We start from the raw sequence: 21,423 nt of genomic DNA on the forward strand, positions 1-21,423 counted from the left end.
GTATTACTTCCGGTTTAAATACCGACGATAATATAAACCCTCAAGAGAATTAATATTATTGCTGGTAATGTGCTTATTATCGCCAGTTATATGAGTACTACCAACAATAGTTGTATCCGGTTTCCTAGTGATTTATCGAGGCAACAGGTAAGGGGATATATCCAACCTATTGCACAAATCAAGAAACCCAATTTTGGAAAAAATTTAATAGGATTACAATAATAGGAGGGGTCTTTTCATTCAATTTAAAAAAAATCCATTAGTTCATAAGTAAAGAGGGGTGGTTTTATTGAGTAAAAATTTTAGTTGAGGGATTTTTAAAACCCCCCTTCAAAACATGTGATACCTAGGATTTCTTAGTAGTGCACCCCCTTGTTAAGATATTGAGCTCCACTCGCGATATGCCAGGGTGACTGTTGTGCATTTATGTCATCGACTTGTTAGCTACAGATGCAGTTGGTACACCGCCCACGAATAATAGCTAGATGACAGCTATCGTTATCTACTCTAGTTCGTGGCTTAGTTAGTATGCCACCTTAGTTAGTTGAGTTTGGTTTGAGACCCACATATAGGGTTCTTCTATTTCTTTGTACTACAGTTCTTTTGGCTTTCACAACTAAGAAGAGGAAAATTGTTTTCAACCTCCACCTTTGTGTGTATTCCCCCATTGTGTATGTGAGAAAGTCGCAAGTGAGACTCCTTCCCTTTCTCCCACTATCTTCACATGGTATCAGAGCCTGGTTTATGGTAAGGAGCTCAAGAAAGCAAACCAAGTTCGCAGTGTCCTGGTAAGAGGACCAGTGTTGCTTTCCTTTTTCGAGTTTGGGAGCAAATCTCTGCAGGTAGCACAGCCGAAAGTGCAAGAGTGCACTGTCTCAGATGGAGATGCCCTTCGTGGTGTGGTAAGAGGGCAAAATGTGCTACGAGACAAAGGCAAAGCCCTTGGTGACTTTATATTTTTGATTTGAGGCCATTTCGTGGCCCATTTTGAAGGCGGAAGTTCTTCGCAGGCACTCAGAAAAAGGCCCTGTTTTTGCTGTGTGACCACTGCTCTGCTGTTCGGTGAAAAGTTGTCGTAGAAATTGCATTGTATGCCTGTGTGCAGAGATATTGGGAGTTGCAAAATCATGCTTGTTGCCTCTTGATGCAAAATCGTCACTAGGAAGTGACTGTGTGGTCAAATACCACTTTTGTCAGTTTTGCAGATCTGCTCATGTGAGGCAAAAGCTATGTTTTTTGCAGTGTTCTGTAATGGCGCCTGATTCTCTTTCACAAATGGTCACTAAAAAGCTTGACAAGAATAACTTCTAGGCATGGAAGTTTAGAATGACGAATTTCCTTATGGGAAAAGGCTATTGGGAGTTCATTACAGGAAATGAAGAAGAACTAGTTCTTCCTAATGTTCCCAATCAACAGGAAATGCAGGCATTTAAAGGATGGCATGAGAGAGCCAGAAAAGTTATGTACTGGCTGTCTATTAGTATTTCAAATTCTATGATTGTGCATATTCAGGATGCAAGTACGCCAAAGGAGGCATGGGATACATTGGCAAAAATGTATAGCACAAATACGCAAGCCAAGAAAGTGCAGCGCTCAAGCAAGAGTTGCACAATGTGCAAAGAGAAAATATGAGCATCAATGACTACCACATGAAGGTGAAGAAAATTGCAGATGCACTTGCTTCCATTGGGTCGCCAGTGGAAGATGATGATCTAGTTTCTGTGACCTTGAATGGTCTAGGAAAGGATTATGCATAGTTTCGGACATCCATTGCCATCCATGAAAATTTTCCTGATTTTGAAGAGTTGTTTGCTCTTCTAATTTCTGAAGAGCAGAGAAATGTGGGTGCATCTTCTTCAGGAGGAACTTCAAAAGAAACTGTCTTCTACTCAAATGCTAGAAGAGGTAGAGGCAGAGGTAGAGGAGGCCAATCTGGAGGCCATGGTAGAAATCAAAATATGCAGCAAACTCAAGAAAACCAGTCCTATGGAGGAGGATGTGGTAACTCTAGAGGTAGGGGGAGCCAAAGAGGCCGTGGTGGATGGAAGAGAGGCCAAAATGCAAACAGCAATGTTGAATGCTACTACTGTGGTAAAATGGGTCATATGGCTAAGGACTACTACAAAAAGCAGAATGACATTATGAATGGAAAATTGTAGCAAGGCAATTATGCATCTTCTAGTAGACAGGGTGATGACAGAAATGAGCATCTATTTATGGTGCAGCACATGACCAATTCTGTGACAAGTGTAGAAGAACAAAATGATGTGTGGTATGTTGGCTCAGGTGCATCAAACCACATGACAGGTCATGCAGAATGGATGCAGGATGCAAGGAAAATGGAAAAACCAGGATTTGTGGAGACTGGTGATGATACTGCACATCCTATTGTGCAGATTGGTAAAATTCCTTTGTCTATGCAGGATGGAAAAAAGAAATACCTGTTTGATGTATTTCATGTCCCGAACATCACCAAGAACCTCGTTTCTGTTGGTCAAATGGTTGAGCAGGGCTTGCAGGTCAGATTTAATCCTCATGGATGCTTTGTTGAGGATATGAAAAATAACGGTCGCTTGATAGCAAAAGGGAAGAAGAAGGGCAGGATGTTTACGTTGGATGCGGACATACGTGAATTGAGTGCAGCAATGTTTGCACATGGGACCGGTGTAGTTGCAGATATTGATATCGTGCATAAACGCATTGGTCATGTTAATATACAGCGACTTAAATCAATGCAAGTCCAAAATATTGTTGCAGGATTGCCTAAATTCAAGGTTGTAGAAATGCATAAGGTTTGTGAAGCCTGTCAATTTGGAAAACAGGCAAGGAAACCATTTCCTAGGCATGTTCAAGAGAGTAAAGAGCCATTGGAATTAATCCACTCTGATGTGTGGACTACTAAAGCTGCATCTATTGGAGGCTGTCACTATTTTGTCACTTTTATTAATGACTACAGTAGAAAAGTTTGGGTGTATTTTATGAAAAAGAAAAGTGAAGTGTTTGGGCACTTCAAAGCTTTTAAAGCTATTGTTGAAAAAGAAACAAGCCTGCAAATAAAATGCCTGCAGGAGCATGGCATAAAGCAGCAATATTCATGCAGTCATAGCCCACAGCAAAATGGCCTTGTAGAAAGGAAAAACAGGCATATTGGAGAGGTATCTCGGGCCATGCTAAATGAAAAAGATCTACCAAATTATTATTGGGCTGAAGCAGTTGTTACAGCAGTTTACATAATGAACAGGACTCCCACTGCAGCAATACATGGCATGACACCAGAGGAGATGTATACTAGTAGGAAACCAGATATTTCTCATTTGAAAATTTTCGGTTGCATTTCCTATGTTCATGTGCCAAATGATTTGAGGTCCAAGTTGGATCGAAAAGCTAAGAAGTGCGTCTTTATTGGTTATTCTCTGCAGCAGAAAGGGTATAGATGCTATAACCCTTCTACTCATAAGTTTACAGTGAGCAGAGATGTTTTTGATGAGATGAGGAGCTGGTATAAACCAGTAAATGTGATGATTGATGTAGATGCACAAAATGGTAATGCCGCACAGAATTCACAGCAACAATCACAAAATATCAGTGGACCTACAGTGTCCTCTAGCACTGGTTCACATACTTCGACATGGATAGGCAAATTGAGATCAGAAGAATCTCCTCAAAGCAATGCAGATAGTGGTACGCAGGTATCACGAAAAGGAAAAGAGAAGGTAGATCAGCCCATGTTTGATGTGAATGCAGGTCACTCTTACGTGGATGGTGAATCCAGTGGCTTAGAACAGAGCATTGATGATGAGTTGGGTATTCCTTCTATTGTTACACCTTGAGTAAGGAAGACCAGGGATGTTTTGAGAGCACCTGGAAGTGAGCCTATTTTGCGCAGGTCCACCAGAGCTGAGTATCCTGTGGATAGACTGAAATATGATGGATTTACAGCCATTTACTATGCCTATATGGTCAAAGTGATACATAAACTAGAACCCACTTCTTTTGAGCAAGCCATGGGAAAAGAAAAATGGCAGAAAGCCATGGATGAAGAAATGGATGCCTTGGAAGCAAACGCTACATGGGAATTGGTGCCTTTGCCTAAAGCCAAGAATGCAATTGGCTGCAAGTGGGTCTATAGAGTGAAGCACAATGCAGATGGTTCTGTGAGCTGATATAAGGCAAGATTGCTTGTCAAGGGGTATGCATAGACATATGGCATTGATTATGAAGAAACATTTAGTCTGGTTGCAAGGATGGAAACCGTAAGAGTAGTCATTGCTATGGCTGCATCAAAGGGATGGTCTTTACATTAGATGGATGTAAATAATGCCTTCTTGCATGGTGATTTGCAAGAAGAGGTCTATATGGAGCAGCCACTAGGTTACGTGCATGCTGTTCATCCTGAGTTTGCTTGCAGGTTGAAGAAAGTCTTGTATGGCTTGAAGTAAGCACTCAGAGTATGGTCTGACAAGATAGGACAATATCTTGTCATTATTGGCTTTCAAATTTCCATGGCAGATTTCTCACTTTATGTGACAAAAATAGAGAAAGGTATTATGGTGCTTGTCATTTATGTTGATGATTTGATCATCATAGGTGATAGTGATGAAGATATCCTTCATGTGAAAATGCTATTGAAGCAGAAGTTTGAGATGAAGGATTTGGGAGAGTTGCGTTACTTCTTGGGCATTGAGGTGATTAGATCCACAAGTTGGATATGGCTCTTGCAGAGGCAGTATGGATTGAGAGGCAGTATGGGTTGCACATGCTATCGATTCACTATGCCTATATGGTCAAAGTGATACAGGAACTAGAACCCATTTCTTTTGAGCAAGCCATGGGAAATGAAAAATGGGAGAAAGCCATGGATGAAGAAATGGATGCCTTGGAAGTAAATGCTACATGGGAATCGGTGCCTTTGACTAAAGACAAAGTGGGTTTATAAGATCAAGCACAATGCAGATGGTTCTGTGAACAGATACAAGGCAAGATTAGTTATCAAGGGGTATGCACAGACATATGGCATTGATTATGAAGAAACATTCAGTCTGGTTGCAAGGATGGCAACTGTAAGAGCATTCATTGCTATGGCTGCATCAAAGGGATGGTCTTTACATCAGATGGATGTAAAGAATGCCTTCTTGCATGGTGATTTGCAAGAAGAGGTCTTTATGGAGCAGCCACCAGGTTATGTTCATGCTATTCATCTTGAGTTTGTTTGTAGGTTGAAGAAAGCCTTGTATGGCTTGAAGCAAGCACCTAGAGCATGGTCTGACAAGATAGGACAGTATCTTGTCACTATTGGCTTTCAGATTTCCAAGGCAGATTTCTCACTCTATGTGAGAAAAAGAGAGAAAGGTATTATGCTGCTTGACATTTATGTTGATGATTTGATCATCACAGGTGATAGTGATGAAGATATCCTTCATGTGAAAATGCTATTGAAGCAGAAGTTTGAGATGAAGGATTTGGGAGAGCTATGTTATTTCTTGGGCATTGAGGTGATTAGATCACCAAGTGGGATACAACTCTTGCAGAGGCAGTATGGATTGGACATGCTATCCAAATATGGGATGACAGGCTGTAAGCCTATTTCAGTTCCTTTGGAGCAAAATGTGAAGCTGAGCGCAGATGCAGGTGAGCTTCTGGAAGATCCTACTATGTATAGATGCATAGTAGGAAGTTTGATTTATATGACTATTACCAGGCCAGATTTGAGCTATGCTATTGGATTGGTAAGTCAATTTATACAGGCTCCAAGGAAACTGCATTTGGATGCAGCTAGACGCATACTCAGGTATGTGAAGTCCACATTGTAGTATGGACTATTTTATGAGGCTGGGGTTCAGATACAGCTACATGGATACACTAATGCTGATTGGGCTGCTAGTATTTCTGATAGACGATCTACCAATGGGTATATGTTCTCTTTTGGGAGTGCTACAGTCACTTGGAGTAGAAAGAAACAACCTACAATTGCCTTGTCGAGCATAGAGGCTGAGTACAGGGGTGCAGCAATGGCTGCATGTGAGGTAGCTTGGTTGCATAAGCTACTTTATGATATGCATCAATCTACAAATGGGCCAGTTGTCATTTATTGTGACAACATGAGCAGTATACACTTGGCAAATAACCCAGTCTATTATGCTAGAACAAAGCACATTGAGGTGGATTATCACTATGTGCAGGAGAAGGTTTTACTAGGTCTTATTGATCTAGTTTATGTTAGCACAGAGGATCAGGTAGCTGACATATTCACGAAGGCATTGGGCACAGAGAAGCTGCGCAAGTTCAGAGACCTGCTTGGTGTGCAGGAATTGGGATTGAGTTCGAGTGGGATTGTTGAGATATCGAGCTCCACTCGCGATATGCCAGGGTGACTGTTGTGCATTTATGTCACCGACTTGTTAGCTGCAGATGCGGTTGGTACACCGCCCACGAATAATAGCTGGATGATAGCTATCCTTATCTACTCTAGTTCGTGGCTTAGTTAGTATGCCACCTTAGTTAGTTGAGTTTGGTTTGAGACCCACATATAGGGTTCTTCTATTTCTTTGTACTAGAGTTCTTTTGGCTTTCACAACTAAGAAGAGGAAAACTGTTTTCAGCCTCCACCTTTGTGTGTATTCCCCCATTGTGTATGTGAGAAAGCTACAAGTGAGACTCCTTCCCTCTCTCCCACTATCTTCACACCCTTGAGCGCACAATACCACCGGTACTTAAGATACTACTCGTGGTGATATTGCAAATACCTCCAATAATATAGTATTACTACTGGTTTAAATACTGACAATAATATAAACCCTCGAGAGGATTAATATTATCACCGGTAATGTGCTTATTATCACCGGTTATATGAGTACTACCAACAGTAGTTGTGTCCAGTTTCTTGGTGATTTTTCTCGATAAACAACATGATCACATTTTTTGCATGCTACTTTAAAGAGTAATTAACAAACGCTAATAATCAATTAACACAAACATGAAAACATGAATGTAATCCTTGCTTCTATGTAAGTATTGTGACCATGTGAACGTAATCCTTGCTTCTATGTAAGTATTGTGACCATGTGTTTTTCTCTTTAACGTTCTGGTTGTTTTTTACCCTAATCACATCAAGTACAAGTGGTGCTACCCTCATCAAAAATCCATGGTATGGGGGAACAAGGTCAGTATAGAATTTGCATGGATTCTCTTAAAATTTTTCAAATATGCAAGGGAAAAATATGAAAATATCATGTCCCCTCTCCCACAAAATATAAGGTATATACCTTGAAAAATATGAAAGATTTTAAGATTTATACATATTATTCATAATGGGTGGGGCCGAAGGGGGGGGGGTTCTTTTGGATGAGGGGGGTAAAACAAAAAATAAACTAAAATATGAAAACCCATTTCCTTTCAAATTGATGTAACTTTCTCATGTGTTGCCTAAATCAAGGCGTAAAGACATAGTTGAAGCCCTTTTAGTGTACCACACAACTGAGCTAATATCACTAATTTTTACTCATGGCATATTGTTTAATTCATCTCATACTCAAGATTTTGGAGGTAATATCTAAAGGAAGTTGGTGCGTGAGGTTCTGGTTGCAGCTTGAAAATGCCGTGTATTCCAAGATGAGAAACTGGAGCACTCCATTCAAGAAGTAACAGAGGACATGGAAGCTATTACTTCTAATATGTCTCCTAAATGTGTTTCCAAGAATCAGAATAATTTGAGCTCACCCGAGAGCTTCTCAGATGGAATTTGTATTCACAAAATGCACAAAAATTGGCTACATTTGATAGAGAATCATCTCATACTTCTTTGGACTAAAATATTTTCAAATGACCCATACTATTCTTAGAATAAATTATCTCTAATTGTGTTATACTAATAAATGTCATGAGGCACGCATGTCAAGCCCTCATGCACGTTGGTTGTAACCATCCTCAATAGCTCTCACGTTCTATATGAACGATGTCTCTCATTGAATAAAGCAATTTGTCTTTCCTTCCGCCTTGAGCTCTCTCTGATCGCTCTTCCTCTCCCTCTCCCTCTAGATTGCATGCATGCCTTTTGTATCTTTCACCTTCTCTAGTTCACAACCTAACATGGTATCATAGGTTGCATAGATACGCCTTCTTAGGATCACTTCTTCCTTCCACACAACTCCTTATGTCTGCAGATGAACTATATCCCCTCTTGGCCAATCGTAGTGTTGATCTATATTTTTTCTTCCTCTATTGGGAGCCCGTCTGGGATGAAACAATCTCTCTCCTTTTGCATTATGCCTATGCACTCCTCCTAAAGTCTCCCCTCTCTCTTTGACCCACTCTTTTTTGCTTGAGTATGGGACTAGGACAATAGTTAAACGAGCCTATGAGATTGAAAAACTCTCGAATTCCAATTACAGGCTTTGTTCAATCAAGATGAAGGCTCTTCTCCAGCATTGGGATCTTTGGTTGGTGGTGGTAAAAGGGACTTATGTCAAGCCAGGAGTTGCTGGCTCTCTTGAAGAAAAAGCCTAGCTAATCACAGATGCCAAAGATCATTCTTCACTTTGGTGATTCTCAACTTCAATTGGTGCATTCCCTCAAAACATCCAAGTAGCTCTGGGAAAAGTTGAAAGCCTCCTATGATCACGTTGGCATCACCACTCAGGTCCATGCTCATAAAAAACTTTTGTTCCTCCAACTTGAAGAAAACAACTTAGTCCTCGAGTTCTTAGATCGCTGGCAATGTCTTCTTGATGAGACGGTCAAAGCTGGCCTGAAGATTCCTGCCCTTCAACAAGTGACAATGCTCATGGCGGCCCTTCCTCCCTCTTGGTTAGCTTTTGTCACCACATAGAGTGGCCTAGCCTAATTAACAGTCCCCTCTCTTCTTGACAAGATCCTTCAGGAGAATGATCTACGCATATTTGCAAAATCAAGATATAGAGAGATAAAGCCTTTCATAAGAGAGAGAAAATCTCATAGGAGAGGGAAACCCTCATAAGAGAGAGACACTTTCATGAGAGAGAGAAACTCTCACAACTTTGTGTTAGAGATGAAAATTCAAGAAATTCTATAAATACCTCTTAATGCAAAGAATGTCTCTCTTTAGGGCTCAGCCTTCAATTCACTTTTGTGTTCATGTGCTTGATACTCTAGCATCCATGCTCCCTTATATTAGATCAACATGCTCTCACCCTTGCAAACCCAAACTTCATCTAAAAATGTAAGAAGAGCTGCAACAACAAGCATTTGAACTGCAGCAATAGTCATTCCAATGAGGCAGGGGTGGCAGTGGCCGCGAACGCAGATGCGAAGGTGGAGGTCATGGTCAGAATCGACTAAAAACTTGTTTGTTTTGCTTGGGCGAAGGACATTGGCAGAATTAATGCCTAGATACTCAAGAATGGGATCAGCAACATGCGGAGCGGCAAAAGATGTCAGGGTCAAAAATGCCCAACACTTCAATGGTACACATTTTTTATGATGATCCACTGGTGTGCCCGAAGATTAGCATAATCACCCATGTTGGTACCAAGCTACGGGGCCCAACTCCCAAGAACAACAATAAGATGTTGGATTGGCCAGCCTAGGAACACATACGATGCCAAGTCTGTGAGTTGGTGACGAAGAAGCCACCATTGATGCAACTGATAGAGTCTGCAATGACGCCTAGTAACACCTAAGGTACAGTTTGTGGAACCGGTTGTCCAACCAGAGGCAGAGGCACAAGCCAAGTTCAAACTTCACTTACCAGGGAATGGTCCGAAGGCCATCGAAGTAACTCCATTGTTGGTAGCAAACTAAGCCAAGAGGCAGGTAAATGCTCAGCAAAGGGAGCCTTGGTTGGAATGCATTCTAGAGGCACTGATCCAAATTTCATTGGGAAGATTGATTAACCTGGTTCCGAGATTCCACTGACAATTGTTGCATTCCCTCCACACAGATTCTGAACCAAAAGAGGTGGATCTATGCCAAGCTGATTCTTGCCCAGTACCACCAATCCTTCTGACTGGCATGAGAATTCCGATGATATCTGCAAAGGCACAAGGGCAGACTCTTGCTCAAGTGCTCGTAGATGGCAGCTCGACAGCTCGGGGTCAATATCGTCACTTTGAAGACCTGCCAAGAAATGGGATTGATGTCCTAGGAGTCAGTGCCATTCTTAGTCTACATGGTTGATCAACGCTAAGTTTGACCACTCAGAATCTTATGGGCCGTTGTTCTGGAGGTGGCGGGCATTTCATTCATATTCATGATTTGCTTCATGGTGCTCATGAGACATGGAAGCCACAACACCAGAGTATAGCATCCTCCTTGGTAGGCCTTGGTTGCAGCAATCAAAGGTTAAGAAAAATTGGGAGAAGAATGTCATTTCGGGATGGAGAGGTAAGAAGAAAGTGCGAGTCACAATGGGAGTGGCGGCACCTTTGGCGGACGTAGTAGGACCTATGTTGGCCGAGATGGTAAACATGGCAGATGGATTGGAGGATGATGAGGAGGAAGCCTTTCTCAAAGCAAATCCGGAGTTAGTTCCTATCTTGACCATCGATGTCGAAGGCATTATGGAAAGTTACATGCATCAAAGTGTACTGGCAGGTGCAGCCAGCATAGTTTTGAAGGAGGAGACTGTGCCCCAGCAAGTAGCAGCAGATATGGATCTATGGGATCTCCTATAGCAAGAGAGAGAGTTTGAAGAACGGATGAGCTGAGTCATGCGAGTGCAAAAAGATGCTATAAATACGGTATATATAGGAGAGGATGGAGCATCTAAACTAGTCAAAATAGCACATTGTTGACGGTTGAATTCCGCAGTGAATTGATTGCCCTCTTGAGGGATTTTTTCAATGTATTCGCATGGGATTATGCAGATATGAAAGGTCTGGATTTGAAATTTTACTAGCTTCGGGTCAACCTCAAACCAGATGTGACACCAACAAAGATACAATGGTATTGTATGAATCTGCATGTGACCAAGAAAGTGCACGAAGAACTGGAGTGCTTGTTGTGAGTGGGATTCATGGCACTGATCGAGAATTTGGAGTGGATTTCCTCGATTGTCATCGTGCCAAAGAAAAATAAGAAATTACAAATTTGTGTCAACTACTACAAGCTGAATGCGGCCACTATACCTAATCCATTTTCCTTTCCATACGTGGATTCTATGCTGGACGAAGTGGCGGGACATGAGGTGTACTCTTTCTTGGACGAATATACTGGGTACAACCAAATCAAAATGGCTCCGGAAGACCAACCCAAAACAGTGTTCATCACATCATGGGGGGTCTATGTCTGCATAGTCATGTGGTTTGGATTGCGGAATGCTCCCTCAAACTTTTACCGAGAAATCCAAAAGATTTTCGGCTCTTATTCGACAGATTTCATGCAGATTTTCCTGGATGATCTCAGTGTGTTTGGAACATTCACTGAGCACCTACTAGAGCATTTGCAAAAGTGTTTCCAATGATGCAAGGAAGTCTCCTTCAATCTGAGTCCTATGAAATGTGCATTTGCATAGTCTACAGTGGCTGACTTCTGGGGCATATGATCTCGATGGAAGGAATTGTGGTGGATCCGAACAAAGTGGTAGTAATTATGCAAGCATCGGCGCCAACAACACCTAAGGACTGCTTGCGGTTTTTGGGCCAAATTCGATGGCATGGCAGACATCTATGTTTCTTGGCTGACATGCCATTCCCTTGAATGCATTGGCTCATGTGGAACCAAAGGCATTTGTGTGGACCGCAGAGTGTGACCAAGCATTCCGACAACTCAAGATCCAGCTTTCCAGAGCATCGGTGATGCTGTCCAGATTGGGAGAAGAATTTTCATGTGTTTGTGGATGCCTCGGATAGAGCTATTGGGGGTGTCTTAATGTAGGAAGATGCGGATAAATGGTATCGCCCAGTCTACTATGCAAGTCGATGGCTCTCAACAGCCAAAAAGAATTACTCTATCACGGAGAGAGAAGGGCTGGGCATGATCTATTCCATCAAGAAATTCTGGCATTATTTGTTGGGCCGACCTTTTTTATTCCATGTTGATCATTCCGCATTGTTGTATTCGGTAAAACAACAAAGTATTACAGACTGATTGGCATGCTGGGTGTTGCTACTATACGAAAATGATTTTGATGCTCGGGGGGGTCACTCATCATATGTAACCCTATCACGTGAGTTCAATAGAAGGATATTTTTTATTTCTAAAATTTACAAAAATAAATATACATAAGGGACTATTTAAAATAGTTTTGGGAAAAATTTACAGATTTGTATAGAAAAGGGGTACATTTTATTAATGAAAAATTTATAGATAAGGGATTTTAGAAATAGGCCTTGAATGCACGTGGTATAGAGGGTTTATACATAGTGACCCCCCCACGTTTTGATGTGATTCATCGGTGGGGCTCGCAGCATGTGGTAGCAAATTACCTATCTCAACTGGAGTCTAGAGAACTACCAATGGGAGTAGACGACGAGTTTCCTAATGCGGAGCTGGCGGCAATTTTTTGGGTGGATTCGATCACCGCAGAGCCCGAAGTCGTTCTGGAAGGAGGGCCATGGTCATGGTGATGAGATGTTATCGTTCCTATATACTGGCATTATGCCCAAGTACATGAATCGAGACTAGAGGAAACACTTGGCATTGCGGAGACGATCCTTTGAAGTAGTCCTGGGTAGTTGTACCGATGACATCTGAGAGAGGCGCTGCTACAGTGTGTTCCACTTCATGATCAGGAGGTAGTGCTAATGGAAGCTCATTGCAGGGTCTTGGGTGGCCATTTTGCAGGTGAAGTAACCGTAGAGAAAATTTTGCAAGCAAGTTTATGGTTGCCAATCATGCAAAAGGCTGCCAGATGGTTTGCAAAAAGTTGCGACCTTTGCCAGCAGTTAGGCCAGCCCACTGATCAGGATCATATGCCACTTAACCCCATATTGTCTCTAGAGCCATTTCAAAAGTGGGGCCTAGACTTCATGGGTACATTGAAGCCCATAGCTGCCCGCACAAGGAATTGTTACACTTTGGTAGCCATGGATTACTGCACCAAATGGGTGGAAGCTTGGGCTTTGCATGACAATTTACCGCAAATTCGGTCGCAAAATGCTTATACCACAATGTGTTCACTCGGTTCGGTTGCCCAATTGAGATTGTTAGTGCGACAGGGGGACTCACTTTGTCAATAAGGTCATCAAGCGAATGAATTCTTTCTATATGGTGATTCACAAGAATTCTTCCCCCTATTATCCATAGGCTAATGGATTGGCAGAGTCTACAAATCATACTTTCAAGCAGATTATGTCGCTGTTAGTGAGAATAAGCACTGCATGGACTGGGATGAGAAGTCGTTGGCAGCACTATGGGCTTACCGCACATCATTCAAGGTGGCCATGGGGCTGACTCCTTTCAAATTGGCATTTGGGCTGGAAGCAATTATGCCAATCGAGCACATTGTTCCGAGTCTGAGGATTGCGATAGAGGATAGGCTTCTTCCATAGGACTCTATGGTGTCCCAGTTGGATGTTCTAGATCAGTTGGATGATATGCGGTTGGAGAGCTATTATCTCACCTTGGAGGTTCAAGCACGATGCAAGCGGAGGGTGTATTTGGCCTCGAAGAAAAAAAATTTTGAGCGCAGGCAATTGGTTCTTTTATTCAACACTCGCCTTGGAAGGATGCCGAGGAAGTTGAAATTGTGATGGTCTGGTCCATTCTAGATATTTCATGATTATGGATCGACATTGTTTTATCTTGCAGATTTGCAACGGCACGTACTTCCACATCCAGTTAATGGTTTGAATGGCTTTGTCCATACCATCATGATGGCAGGCTTCAATGTCAATTTTCGATCTCTAATGAGGCTTTGATTTCTTGGGTTGAGATGGAGGCAGTAGACCTATCGCATGAGGACATGTGGCAGAAGGATTCACGGCATGATGACAAAAGTCTTCTGCGAGGTCCTATCCCAGCTGCCATGCAACTATATATTGTAAAGGCTGGGTATTGGCAATATGGATTGCAATTCTTGAGCATTTGTTTGCGTGTACCAGTTGCTTGCTTCTTTTTCTTCATCGCACTTATAGTTCTCTTGAGTTCCTTCGACTTCCTGCTTTCATCTGCATTGAGCGCGCTTTCTTTCCTTCTACTTTGCATAACTATGGGGATGGCCCATGCTGAGTTTCTTCCTCTACTTCCACTGGTCTATATTGATTCCCAGTCGATAGATGCTCGTCTACAACTATTACGCATTCAAAGTTTTAGCAGATTCATTGATTGGCAAAGGGTGCCTGTTCATCCAGTAGCATCAACGCTTTGCCAATAGTTGCAGGCGGTGGGTTCTACTGTGGAATTCTTGGAGGAGCATCGGGAGTTGATAGTTCAATTGATTTATCAACGACTATTTTTGCCTAGTGGTCATGTAGTCAACGTGTTCAATGGAGGTGATGGTGACAGAGTTTGGAGCTCATGATAGAGGAGAATACAAGCTGAGCACGGGTGCCAGGATGCAGAAATGTGGGATCTAGATATTGGTGGATACTCGAGTCTATGCTTTTGCAAGCCAAAACATATACCAGCACTCCTCGAACCTGAGGGATGATTGCGATTGCTGAGCAGCAGGTTGTGCCATGGGCTCCATATAGACAGGCAGTGGGAGCCATTCGATATCTTGTCACTTGTACCAGGCCTGCCTCACAGGTTTCACAACATATGCAGAATGTGGGTCCTCTACCGACGTGCTAGTAGGTGGGCGAGCGCCGGGATAGTTGAAAAGGCGTCGACAAAGATTTGAAGAGGAAAGAGAGTGGACGGTTGACAAAACGTTAAGTACCCGAAAGGGTTGAAAATAAATAGTGGTTATTTGCTGGCCGAAGTTAACCTTGCTTTTTGTTTTTGGTTTGTACATTTTCTAGAATTTAAACTTGCTTTTCTATGACGACGCTTTTCAAAGCTTTTAAGGCTATATATATAAAGGCACCAAACGGCCTCTAGAAGCTCACCCTGTCGCCATGCAACATATCACGCCTACGACGAACGACACAGCGCCCACCTCTCATCTCCCACCTGCCCCTATTTCCCAAGCACTGATGGCTATCAAATCAACTGGAGCGCCAGCTCCCCTTATGGCGCAGTCTCTTCTTAGACTTCCCTACAAGAAAAGACGTTTATGGGCCCGGAACGAACCCATGACTCAAAGCCTTGCGTCTCTCACCGCGGAATTGTTTTATTCTGCCGAGTGGAGAAACGATATTCAGACGCTTCCATTGTTCCCTCTCTCGACTTTACCTTCGGATTTTGAAGAACACGACAAAGACGCGGGACGCCGCGCTGCAAAGAAGTTACAATCTTGTGATGTCAATATCTCATCGCACGATTTCAAGCTGAGCGTTTGCAGCCACCTGGAGAACGATTTGCTTCATTGCGTTATCTCAGCTACTGTTTCTTCTCAGAGATGCAAAAGCCGATACGAAGACAATTTGAAGGAAAGGGAGGACCTTGGTAGTTTGCTTTCACTTTCCGTGGAATCGAAATTGGATTTCCGCCCTAAGAAGCGGAAGAGAACGCACCGAAGGAAGAAAACCAGCAGTCCAATGCAAGAGTTTGACTCCAACGCGCGGGATCATCCACACATGCATCCATCCATATCAAACAGATTGGGAAAAGCAGAATTCCGACCAATGCAAAAAGAAACCAGATCTGCGAGCTCCTTTGGTAATCAAGGCGATGTTGAACAGCCTCTTGGAGATAAAGCGTCAGCCTCAGCCGAGCCCATGGAATGCGATAAAGCATTTGCATCAGACTGTGCTGCAAAGCTAGACGAGGTTGTGGCTGTTAAACGCCATGTTCTGTTTGAGAAGAAGCTGACGAAAAGTGATACGAACGGGCAGGATAGACTGTTGATCCACAAGATATACAAGGATTGCTTTGAAGTGCCAGATCCAAAGAGCAATGGCGCGATCCCGCTGGTAATCGCAGACGAAGAGGACGGTCACGAGATAGCATTCGTGTATGCGTTCTGGGAATCGAGCCAATCGTATATTCTCAAGGGAGGGTGGAGCAGTTACAGGAGGAAGAAACACTTGCAGGAACACGATACTGTCACCATTTCCAGGGACACTCACAGTCGCCAAATCTGGATTGGCCTCAAGAGAAACAGCAATAACAATAATAACTCATTTGATGCTGCCTCAATGTAATGTGCTTAAATTGTAACCTTGGAATGCATTCCCAAGATACTGTGCGGCAAATGCCCGAGAATAACACACTGCGAGTTGGATGGCATGTAGCAGTTTGGTTTTCATTGGCTAGAATGGAGTGAAAAAGATGGACACTCAATGTTCACGCTTATTTCATGGTTTTGGTGATGTTAACGGAGCTCCTATTTGCTAGGCGAAAAGACATGGAGAAGGCTATATAAGTCCGATGGAAACATTACATGGTTATGAAGCATGCAGGTATAATGTTCAATAGCCCATTGACCCATGGGAAGTCACAAGTTTAAATCTCAAGAGTTTGAGAGGAATCAAGAAGAGTGGCTTTGAAATGTTGCTTGAAACTCCATGCAAAGTAGACTATATAAATTAAGCAAATATTTTTTGAAAAAGATGAGCATAAGACATCTCCACGTGGAATTATGGAGTGTGGTAGTGGACATAGGGTTATGAGAAAAAGTTATGAGAAAGGGTTGGAGTAGCTTTAATCAAGGAATATGAACGAGAGAAGAAGGATGAAAGATTATCACATATAATAATGGATGTAGGTGTAATGATAATGCCTATTGTCTTGTCTCATATGCAAAACAATGGAGCTAATAGATTCCAGTGGTGCTCATTGCATTCTCTTTAGAAAAGCAATCTTCACACAAAGCTACTCCTAACTTTGTCTTGAGCTCTATTTGCCTTCCATCTAAGAGAATTCATTTATACATGGCACTAAAACAGTTTTGTGTTGAAATTGTTGGTCTTTGAAGTGAGCTCTCCATAAGAGAATCTATAGATACTTGGCAAATTTTCTATGAAGCTATCATTTTCTCGTGTAAAGGACATTAACAGCAAAGATTGTGTAGGCTAGGCCATTTGTAGATTTGCAATCGATGGTGGGAATGGTTAGTTAGGATTACGAAACAAATAATTTGTTGAAAGGAGTGGATGTTTTTGAGTAACAATGATCACACCCTACCTAAATATATTAGTTTTATCAATTGAATCTCAGGGGGTCCACCTGGGAAATGTAAGTATACTATTAGAGTTCAAAAAGAGGGGCATTTTTATTCTTAAAACTTACAGAAATATATTTATAGTAGGGGTGATTTTAGACACAGTTTTAAAATTAACAGGAAGGGTGCATTTATTCTCAGATCTAAATTGAAAGTTATTTTTTAAATATTGTCTTATCTAGCTGGATGAGGTGTAAGAGAACTCACAATGCTCAGAGTTTTAACGTGCTGAACAGCCCTCAATCAATTCATCGCATACTCTCTATGAGTCTTTACTTAACCATTTGATAAAACTTGGAATAGGGAGAAATACACACCCCACTCTTATTAATAGGAAGGCTCCGTTTATTCTCGGATCTAAATTTACAGTTATTTTTTAAATATTGTCTTATCTAGGATGAGGTGTAAGAAAACTCACAATTTGATGATGGCTAGCTCAAAGTTTTAATGTGTTGAACAACCCTCAATCAATTCAATGCACACCCTCTACGAGTCTTTACTTAACCATTTGATAAAACTTGGAATAGGGAGAAATAAGAGTTGTGTGTGTGTGTGTGCCTCAATCTGTGTGACAAAAAGATTGAGGCGTGCGTGCATGCACGCACACATAGCTATCTTATAATATATATATATATATATATATATATATATAGATAGATAGATAGATAGATAGATAGATAGAGAGACAGAGAGAGAGAGAGAGAGAGAGAGAGAGAGAGAGAGAGAGAGAGAGAGAGAGAGAGAGAGAGAGAAAGAAAAGAAAAAATGAAAGTTTATTAAAGTCTTTGGAAGACCGATGGGTCAATGAGACTGTGAAAAACCTGATACAATGAGCTGTGGTAGTGGAGCTACTAAATCAGCATCCACACCAATGTAGAATGCAAAAAATGCAAAATGGTAGTACTAAATCCTAAGTACAACATTCTAAGTACAACATAGTCATATCTCGACTCTATCAATCAATCAATCTCATCATCATCATCGACATCATCATAACCATCATCATCATCATCAGCAGCAGCACGACATCAGGATGGATGAGGATGTGGAGGTGGAGGCATGAGGTCAGCAATAGAGCGATGTCTCCCCCTAAGGGTGCAGTTCTGTGGTTGTAGCTCTGCGTCTAACCAGGGCCACTATGACCCCCGTCGGTCGGGCTCCCCGACACTGAACAAGGAGGGGATGTCCCAAGTATGATATGTGAGTCAATCCTCTATCTGAGTTATCATGTCACAGGCTCCGGGTCACGATCACATCGAGGTCTCACGTCGTGGGGGTCTATGTGCTCTGGCTGAAAGAACTCTGTGATAGAGCTCTAAGAGGTATCAGTCGGGGGAGAAGTCTACTCCTGTCTCCATGCTCAGAGTATCCTATCTCAGTGTCTGAGCACCTCATGAATGAAACCAGCCAAGCATCACTGGTCTAGGTAGGAGAGGAAACGGGCCAAAACCCCATAACTATCTCTGAAGAGGCAGTAGAAATGCCCACAGATCTCATAGTAAACAGGGCATCTGAATATGAAATTCTCCTTTGTCTCAACCTCCTGCATGTCACATGGTGTGCATATGCGCCTCTGGGTAACCGCTCTGCTTTGCCATTCTCAATATGAAGTCTGTGAGAAGAGATCCAGAACTACCCAAGAGAGATCCTCAGTGAGTGGGGTAGGTGAATCTATGTGTATCCTGGTGGATCAATGAAACCCTCTGCTATGATATGTAAGAAGTGGTCTCTATAGAAGCCCAGCTTCATTGAAAGATCACTCGGGCCCAACCAAGTTCGGAATGTGTGTAGCTGTAATAAATCCTCACGGATAACCTGGTTGACCTCGTGTGATAGGAGGGGAGAGAAAGAAGCACCCATGCTGTAGTAGAAAGGAGGTAGTCTATCCATGTGGAGCCCTAGTCCTACAAACCATCTCTATGTGCATGCATACCAGCATCTCTGGTCTCCCGCTGCTGCAAGTGCCATAGAAGAGGACAGTGCTAGCCATGGTATCCTGCTATGCCCGGATGTGTAATCCCCATATTCCCTGACTCGGTACAAATACGTAATGACCTGAAATGCAGCATCTAGCTGTAATGGGGGTGACCCAAACTCTGCCCGAATGATCTCGTGAGGGATGGATGGCTTACCACGGATCATCCGTGATAACATGAGAACCTATAGCCACTCCACCTTGGCCCACTCTGTATGCAACAAGTCTGGCCCCTAGCATGGACTACCATACATCCTTGCTAGGTGGACCAAGGAATCAAAAAGCAACCCTTTGGCCCATGGATCCTGAAAGTGAGAGCGGAAGCACTGCCTCTCTAGTCTAGCCAATGAAGCATATCCTCTGCTTAGGCATGCATGCATCGTGCATCTCATAGTGAAGAAGGGTCCAAAAAAGACGACCCCAAGATAGGTGTATGATGAAACTACCTCAACAAGGGACCCATCAAATGTAAAATGCTCACAGTGCATGATGGCTAGAGATGTATTGAAGATCATAATCTTGGTTTTACCCAAGTTGACCTTCAAATCATGAGCCTCACAAAAGGACTATAGTGTGTCAAGGTGTCTCTGGAGCCCCTCTGCTAAGGAAGAGAAGAGAGCCACATCATCTACATAAAGCAATATCCAGATCAGTGTTCCCACGAGAGAGTAGCCTACCCCACCCTGTGCCTACATCACTATCTCAAACTCATTGATGTAGAGGCCAAATAAGGTAGATGATAATTGGCACCCTTGTTTGACCCCGATAGTGCTTATGATCTTGTTTGTCCATCCAGCAGACTCTGCCTGAAACTCGCTCATAAAGTGCCATGGTAGCCCAAATAATCTCCTAGTCATAACCCAAATCTTGTAGGCGACATATAAGGTAGGCTCTCGAAACAGTATCAAATGCCTTGCGAAAATCCACAAAGCAATAGTAGACCCTCTGCTTCCATGCCCTCGCCGCCTTGATGATACATCTGAGTGTGATAATATGGTCCATGGTCCCATGATCCCATTTGAAACCAACCTGTCCCACTGCTCTAAGTCCTTGACACTCTCTCGGGGGGGTCACTCATCATATGTAACCCTATCACGTGAGTTCGACAGAAGGATATTTTTTATTCCTAAAATTTACAGAAATAAATATACATAAGGGACTATTTAAAATAGTTTTGGAAAAAATTTACAGATTTGTATAGAAAAGGGGTACATTTTATTAATGAAAAAATTTACAAATAAGGGATTTTAAATATAGGCCTTGAACGCACGTGATATAGAGGGTTTATACATAGTGGCACCCTCGAGGACACTGCAAATTTGCTAACCTCAGAATAAAGTACTAATGCATAAATCTTGGACATGATATATCCAATCATAATGGTCCTATAGTTCTCTGAGTTCATGGGATCCCTTGCCTTGTGGATGGGCGAGATAGTGTCAATGGTCTAGGTGCATGGAAACCCCAAGCAAACAGGTTCATTAAATAGCTTGGCTAAGATCAAGGCTAGGAGGTTAATCCCATATGCAATGTACTCAGTGCATAGTCCCTCATGATCCTTTGCTCGGCCATTATAAAGTTTCATTAAGGCATCCTTTACCACCCCTAGTGAAGAGGGTGCAGGATGTGGGGCATGGCATATGTGATAGGTTATGGGCTGGCTGATTTGGGATATCATAGAGCTTGCATGCATAATCAAACCAAACCTGAGTGTCAGTGAGTGGTGGGGGGGATCGTCCCTCTAGAAATCTCCACCTAAAGTCCTTAGAGTTGTTACTGAATAGAATGTTCAGTAGCTCATCCTCATTCTGATGCATGAAGTCAAGTTTCTTCCTGTGTACTAGACGACGGTACTCACGTAGTGTCTCTGCCTCGCTCGGAAGGCTGTTTTTTGTTTTGAATCTGAGCTAATGGTGTAAACCTTACACTCATCATCGTACCAACTATTATAGGGTACGGTCCCAAGTGGTAGTGGGCAAGCGGGTGGTGTGGGGGAAGGTGTGAAGAGTGGCCTCGTGAAGTGAGCAAGTGACTAGGGTAGCACGATCCTCTAAAAGGGGTATAGAGTCAATGTATGCGAGAAGTATGTACAGACAACCAGAGTAAGTAGGTGAGTGATCGCTGATCAAAGTGTATATCATGGTAGGTGGAGTAAGAACTCAATAGGATTATTTGGGATGCTAGGTTGGGGTGGGCATCTCTCCCTCACAACAGTTTGCTCCGGTGTTGGAAAGCATCAGAAGAAAGCTCCTTTTCTGGAGCTCAGCCA

This window comes from Dipteris shenzhenensis, chromosome 11 (genome assembly GCF_047967505.1).
Source record: "Dipteris shenzhenensis isolate YYH24624 ecotype China chromosome 11, Dip_SZ_1.0, whole genome shotgun sequence".
In the NCBI taxonomy this organism is placed as follows: domain Eukaryota; kingdom Viridiplantae; phylum Streptophyta; class Polypodiopsida; order Gleicheniales; family Dipteridaceae; genus Dipteris; species Dipteris shenzhenensis.